General features: G+C 39.7%; 1 long non-coding RNA gene across 1 annotated transcript in view; it reads left to right on the plus strand.

Moving 5' to 3' along the window:
- Positions 1-292: 292 nt before the first annotated feature.
- Positions 293-7,528, plus strand: part of LOC107703633 (uncharacterized) — a 12,229-nt gene continuing 4,993 nt past the window's right edge. Inside the window, exon 1 of the long non-coding RNA XR_001635851.1 lies at positions 293-303. This is a non-coding gene — a long non-coding RNA (uncharacterized LOC107703633). The remainder of the gene's footprint in view (positions 304-7,528) is intronic.

Here is a 7,528-nt window from a genome sequence, read left to right on the forward strand (position 1 = left end):
TGCATCAGCTTGTAGAGGCACTCACAATCCTGTCCTTGGATATCCTGACTTCACCCAGCCATTTGTATTACATTGTGATGCATCCCAAGTCGGTCTGGGTGCGGTGTTATACCAGAGACAGCAAGGGAAGATGAGAGTGATCGCCTATGGCTCCCACACCCTGAGTCCATCAGAGAAGAGGTACCATCTGCACTCTGGAAAGCTAGAGTTTTTAGCGTTGAAGTGGGCCATCTGCAAACATTTTCGGGATCATCTTTACCATGCCCCATCGTTCGTGGTATATACAGAAAACAGCCCACTCATGTATGTGCTCACTACCGCAAAACTCAATGCAACAGGACACAGATGGGTGGCAGAGTTGGCTGATTATAACTTCACAATCAGGTATCTTTTACCCAGGCAAAAACAACTCAGATGCTGATGGGTTGTCACGGATGCTGTTGGATATTGAGGACTACATGCACAGCTGTACGGCTGAGGCCAGTCAAGATGTAATCAGTGCATCTATGGAAAGGGTCGTTGCGGAAAGGAGGAATCCTTGCTGGGGCGTGGGGTTGATCCAGGTCAGTGCTTTGAGCCTGGTGAAAGACAGTGAGACCAGCCAACCTCTCACCCCTGATCAAATCAGCAAAGCTCATGTAACGCGCACTGAGTAGCGCTTTGTTCACAATTACTAAGTTACTATGTGACCACAACTTTGGTGCAGCGGTAACTACGTAGGATTGCTTGGACCAGAAATCAGAAGAAAAGTGTCGACTCACTAGAGTAAAAGGTAAGCAAAAGGTATAATAGTATTATGAAATCCTCTCAAGAGTTCTCTGGTACAAGTCACAGAGCAGGAGGCCAAGTAGAGCAAGTGAAAGCAGAGAACCCTGCAGTGGCCATACTGCTGAAATAGTGGCTAAAGGTTCTTGTGGGTCAAGATGGTGTTCTGTGCTGTAAAACTTCCCGTCGAGAACAACAGTTGCTCTCCAAAGCTTATCATCCGCTGGTTTTTAAAGAGCTGCACCAGGACATGGGTCACTTGGGGGTCGAAAGGACACTTGACCTGATTCTAGAACGGTTCTACTGGCCACAGATGAGTAAAGATGTTGAACATTTTGTCACAAGAGTGTGTGAATGTCTCAAGAAGAGGAAGCCAAATAAGCAGACACTCTGATACCGATCCAGACCACTTATCCATTCAAGCTCGTCTCCATAGACTTTCTGCATTTGGAGAAATGTAAGCATGGGTATGAGTATATATTGGTGGTCATGGACCATTTTACGAGGTTCGCGCAGGCCTATGCGACAAGGAACAAAGCGGACAAAACTGTAGCTGACAAGATTTTCAACGACTTTGTACTCAAGTTCGGGTTCCCGAGCAGACTACATCACAATATGGGAAAAGAGTTTGAGAACAGATTGATGGCCAGCTTGAAGAAACTTTCTGGCATCCAGGGCTCGCCCACGACACCATACCACCCCAAGGGTAACGGGCAGGTGGAGAGCTTTAACCGTACCCTGTTGTCCATGCTGCGCACCCTGGAGGACAAGGAGAAGGAAGATTGGAAGGAGTCCCTCGGTAAGGTTGTCCACGCGTAAAACTGCACAAAGAATGAGGCAACAGGTTACGCGCCCTATTACCTCATCTTTGGACGTTCTCCTCGCCTGCCCATTGATCTGTTGTTGAGTCCCGGGACATGTATAATGACTATGTGAGTTGTTGGAAAAAGAGGATGCAAGAGGCATATCAGATTGCAGCTAAAACAGCCATTAAGGCAGCAGCTCGGGGAAAAGTTTTCTACGACAGGAAAGTTCAGGGAAGAGACCTCCACCAAGGAGACAGAGTTCTCCTCAGAAACCTTACCCCCAGAGGGGGGCCAGGAAAGATTCAGCCCTACTGGGAGGATCAAGTGTATAAGGTAAATGAGAGAAAAGCAGATGGCAGCCCTGTTTATGAGATCAGCCCAAAAAATGGAAAAGGGAGGGACAGATTGGTTCACAGAAACCTCCTGCTGCCCTGTGACTTCTTACCCCCTGACCAGCCACCCGCAGTAAGAACCAAATCTCGACGTCAGCAACGACGTTCCCGGTTCCAAGGTTCCCGGTTCCGGTTGTCCTTATTAATGCAGTGTAAAAATCCTTTAACGGATTTGAATATTACAAGCGTATTAGTGTGTTATGTGTAAGCCAGGTTAAAGAGATGGGTCTTTAATCTAGATTTAAACTGACAGAGTGTGTCTGCCTCCCGGACAATGTTAGGTAGGTTATTCCAGAGTTTGGTTATTCCAGTTGATTTTGATATTCTAGGTATTATCAAATTGCCAGAGTTTTGAGAACGCAGTGGACATGGAGGACTATACTGCAATAAGAGCTCGTTCAAATACTGAGGTGCTAAACCATTCAGGGCTTTATAAGTAATAAGCAACATTTTAAAATCTATACGATGTTTAATAGGGAGCCAGTGCAGTGTTGACAGAACCGGGCTAATATGGTCATACTTCCTGGTTCTAGTAAGAACTCTAGCTACTGCATTTTGGACCAGCTGGAGCTTGTTTATTAAGTAACAACCACCCAATAAAGCGTTACAATAATCTAACCTTGAGGTCATGAACGCATAAATTAACATTTCTGCATTTGACATTGAGAGAATAGGTCGTAATTTAGATATATTTTTGAGATGGAAAAATGCAGTTTTACAAATGCTAAAAATGTGGCTTTCAAAGGAAAGATTGCTATCAAATAGCACACCCAGGTTCCTAACTGATGACGAAGAATTGACAGAGCAGCCATCAAGTATTAGACAGTGTTCTAGGTTATTATGTGCAGAGTTTTTAGGTCCGATAATTAACACCTCTGTTTTTTCAGAATTTAGCAGTAAGTAATTACTCGTCATCCAGTTTTTAATATCGACTATGCATTCCATTAGTTTTTCAAATTGGTATGTTTCGCCGGGCCACGAAGAAATATAGAGCTGAGTATCATCAGCATAACTGAAAGCTAACACCGTGTTTCCTGATGATATCTCCCAAGGGTAACAGGTAAAGCGTGAAGAGTAATGGCCCTAGTACTGAGCCTTGAGGTACTCCATACTGCACTTGTGATCGATATGATACCTCTTCATTCACTGCTACGAATTGATGGCGGTCAGACTCACAGATACCATTTTTCTCTAAGAAGGAATACAATTATGAGGATATTACCTTTTCTAGTATCTTGGACAGAAATGGGAGATTTCTCCCAAGGTCTGTAATTAACTAGTTCTTTGGGGTCCAGTTTGAAGGTTTTCATATCCTAATGACAATGACGAATTAATTATAGTCAGAAGAGGATCTATGACATCTGGAAGCACCTCTTTTAGGATCTTAGATGGAATAGGGTCTAACATACATGTTGTTGGTTTAGATGATTTAACAAGTTTATACAATTCTTCCTCTCCTATAGTAGAGAATGAGTGGAATTGTTCCTCAGGGGATCTATAGCACACTATCTGATGCGTTACTGTAGCTGACGGCTGCATGGTTACAATTTTATCTCTAAAAGTATCGATCTTGGAAGTAAAGTAGTTCATAAAGTCATTACTGCTGTGCTGTTGGGAAATATCAACACTTGTTGATGCTTTATTTTTCGTTAATTTAGCACACTGTATTGAATAAATACCTGGGGTTATGCAGGGTGCGAATTACGGGGTCTGACCCCCCTAAAGAAGGCTTGATCTCCCCTGATGGACGTCAAAACTAGATGTAGGGGGTGGTCAGATAGAAAGACGGCTAGCCTACGCGTAATATGGAGATTTACTTGTAAATATTAATCTTTATTTTTATAGCCCTGGCTGATTTTAAAATATCATTTTGGCAGCCCCTGAAATGGGTCGTATTGACATTACCTGAGCGGTTGAAGAATACGCTACAGCGCTCATTCAAAGACGTGCATTCATTGCTTGGACGGAGCAAGAATACCTAAAATGCATGTGTAGATTCAGTCGAGTGATAAAGTTTACCCTCTTCAAATTAATGCTGTTGAACTGAATTTACGGAGCAAACTATTTGCTAAAATAACCATTAACAGCAATACAGCGGTTCTGTCAGATGCGCGTGAAAGCTGCATGTGTTACTATAACAAACACTGCGTGTTTTCTTTCAGAATCATCATTGGCTGGTTGAAATACAAAAATAGGTTACAAAACAGTTTTTACGTAAAAATGAAGATAAGGTAAAGGTGTGAATAATTACATTTTAGACACATTGTCAGTAATTTCACTAATGAAAATAAAGCCTTAGGAGAACTGTTGTGCGTCTTTGATCAACACACAGCGGTGTTTCAATAATGAATCCATGTTTTTAAACGAATCGAGTGAATCAATGATTCAGTGAACCATTCATAAAGGCAGTCACTTGCTTTGTTTCTGAATGAATCAGCCGTTTGAACGAATCGACTGAATGAATGATTGAATGACTCACTGACTTAAGACAGGTATTTGCCACCACTTACTGGCACTTTTAGTTGTATATAGAGTTGTATATATCTTTTTTTTTTTTTTTATAATTTAATATTTCACTATTTATTTGTATTTTTGTATGTTGAATTAAAATATTTCTATTTAAAGCTACTTATATTTCAGCTACTTTTCTGTAATGTCTATTCAGTGTTTTTTTTCTAAATGAACACAATGATAACCATTATCTTTAATAATAACTTTATCTTTAATCGGCAGATGTGCATGTTAATTAATTAATGTCATTAATTTGATTAATTGGTACATTAAGTAATTAATTAGATGGTCACTGTGTAATTCGCACCCTGGGGTTGTTTTCTGCTAAAAGAGACGAAAAGTAATCAGATCTAGCAGTTTTTAATGCTTTTCTGTAGGATAGGGTACTTTCCCGCCAAGCAATATGAAAAACCTCTAGTTTTGTTTTCCTCCAGCTGCGCTCCATTTTCCGGGCTGCTCTCTTTAGTGTGCGAGTGTGCTCATTATACCACGGTGTCAGACTGTTTTCCTTAATCTTCCTTAAGCATAAAGGAGCAACCATATCTAAAATGCTAGAAAAGAGAGAGTCCATAGTTTCTGTTACATCATCAAGTTGTTCTGAGGTATTGGATATGCTGAGGAATTTAGATAAATCAGGAAGATTACTTACAAAGCAGTCTTTTGTGGTAGAAGTGATGGTTCTACCATACTTGTAACAAGGAGTAGAATTTACAATTTTAGCTATATGAAGTTTGCACAAGACTAGATAATGATCTGAGATATCATCGCTTGGCTGCATAATTTCAACACCATCAACATCAATTCCATGTGACAGTATAAAATCTAGAGTATGATTTCGACAATGAGTAGGTCCTGACACGTGTTGTCTAACCCCAATAGAGTTCAAAATGTCTATGAATGCTGATCCCAATGCATCTTTTTCATTATCAACATGGATATTAAAATCACCAATCACCACGGTAAGCAGGGAGGGGACCAGAGCATATTACAGTGTCTGACATCATACTTGTAAGTTCACACACCTCTTTAATGTTCTTTTTAGTGATCTCCGACTGGTGAAGTCGAACATCATTAGCGCCGGCGTGCAAGAGAGAAAAGAAATGGAGTGAGAGAAAAAAGAAAACAGTGGTAAGAATGGAATGGAAACACGAATGACAAGCTAAATGGCTAACGAATGCTAGCGCGCTGCACTCGCTGTTTTAGAATAAAAGCGAACGATCAAATTAATCAGATTAGTTTGATAGATAATATCAGAAATATGGTGGGAATTAAGTTATATTTTATCACTTTAAACAACAGAGAGCGATAGTAAGATAGCTAGATTCAACAGAAAAGCAAAGCTACACGGAGCTACAATCACAAACCACTCAGCAGCACGGTACACAGGAAACGGAAACCAGTTCCACTACAATGCGAAGAGGATGTGCCACTACAATCTCAGAGACCTGAGTTGAACCCTAATAGCCCTGAGTATGGTGGATCAGGGGTAGACCGTCTGATCCCCAGACAAGGAGACAGACAGACGGTAAGACAGTGACCCCAGAGACTGAGACATCAGCCTGTTGTACTGAATTATGATACACTGGGTCAACCGTCCTTGGTACAAAGAAACTGTAAGGTAACAGAGACTCAGGTAACACAGACTAAGGTCTATTGGAGGCCTTGAATGGCCGAGGTGTTTTAAGCAAATGCTTTAGTTGTTCCCGGAAATGTCAGGAGACATTTAATTTTGTGGGGGAGAGTGTAGCCCTGAGTATTTAAAAAAGACAGATAAAAAAAATGCCCCTTCAAATTTTGAACTCTGTAATGACTGTTGTCTGGGTACAATGAAAATTATTTTGACATTAACTTGCATTACTGGATTGCACGATGTTCTGCGTAAAATTGTTCTTGTTAAATTCAGGTTCGCCAGCAGGGGGCACCCAAGCTTTACACTACGCATCAGTAGCTGACTAACAGAACAGAAGTAGCATTCAGTACGTGATGAAACATATCTGGCAATAAAGATCATTCTGATTCTGATTGTTTAACCATGATTAAGAGTGTCGTACATAAAATGGCGGACGAGACTGTTATCCGCTCCAAGAAAGACCAGTAACTTTCAGCACGAGCAAAGTGAGAAGTAAATGTCTAAAAATACATATAGTTGAGATAAGAATGCAAAACGAGGAATGATGATGAATTAAATAGATGTGTACGAACATTGATTAGTCGTGTGTAGTGACATACAGCCTGAGTAAAAAAAAAAAACACGTCTGTGATAACACATTAACATGATAAAGCTTCATTTAGCATCACTCTGTCAGCCATTACATTTAAAAGCACATTCAGTATGTACTGTTAATAAGAATTCCAGTAAGATTCAGTGGTAAAATGCATTTATTAATCATTTTGTCAGATTGTTATGGAAAACACAGTAACTGGTGTTTGGTTAAAATCTAGTTCATGAAATAAAGTCAGTTCATTAGCATATTTAATAGAAGATTCAAATCTGTGATTAAAAACAATTTAAATGGTGATTAAAAAGGGTGTTAGTACAGCTTCATGCAGTTATCAACGCTGGAGTAATGTGGATAACATTTAAAAGCACATTCAGTATGTACTGTTAATAAGAATTCAAGTAAGATTCAGTGGTAAAATGCTTTTATTAATAATTTTGTCAGATTGTTATGGAAAACAGTAACTGGTGTTTGGTTAAAATCTAGTTCATGAAATAAAGTCAGTTCATTAGCATATTTAATAGAAGATTCAAATCTGTGATTAAAAACAATTTAAATGGTGATTAAAAAGGGTGTTAGTACAGCTTCATGCAGTTATCAACGCTGGAGTAATGTGGATATATATACTAAGTAGTTATTTTCATAGTTATGTTTGAGTTTATACATTACTTGCTTGTGCTCATTTTAAAAGGAGTTTGTGATACTTTAGTGATGTTATTCATCATACCTTTCCTTTATACCTTGTGAGAGTGAGCACCGAACACATTCAGATCTATTTTGTTAACAATGTTTGTGGATTTAGAGCAGGTATTGCTGGATAATTGAGGGTGGTATA

This window comes from Sinocyclocheilus anshuiensis, unplaced genomic scaffold, assembly GCF_001515605.1.
Source record: "Sinocyclocheilus anshuiensis isolate Anshui unplaced genomic scaffold, SAMN03320099.WGS_v1.1 scaffold1212, whole genome shotgun sequence".
Classification (NCBI taxonomy): Eukaryota; Metazoa; Chordata; class Actinopteri; order Cypriniformes; family Cyprinidae; genus Sinocyclocheilus; species Sinocyclocheilus anshuiensis.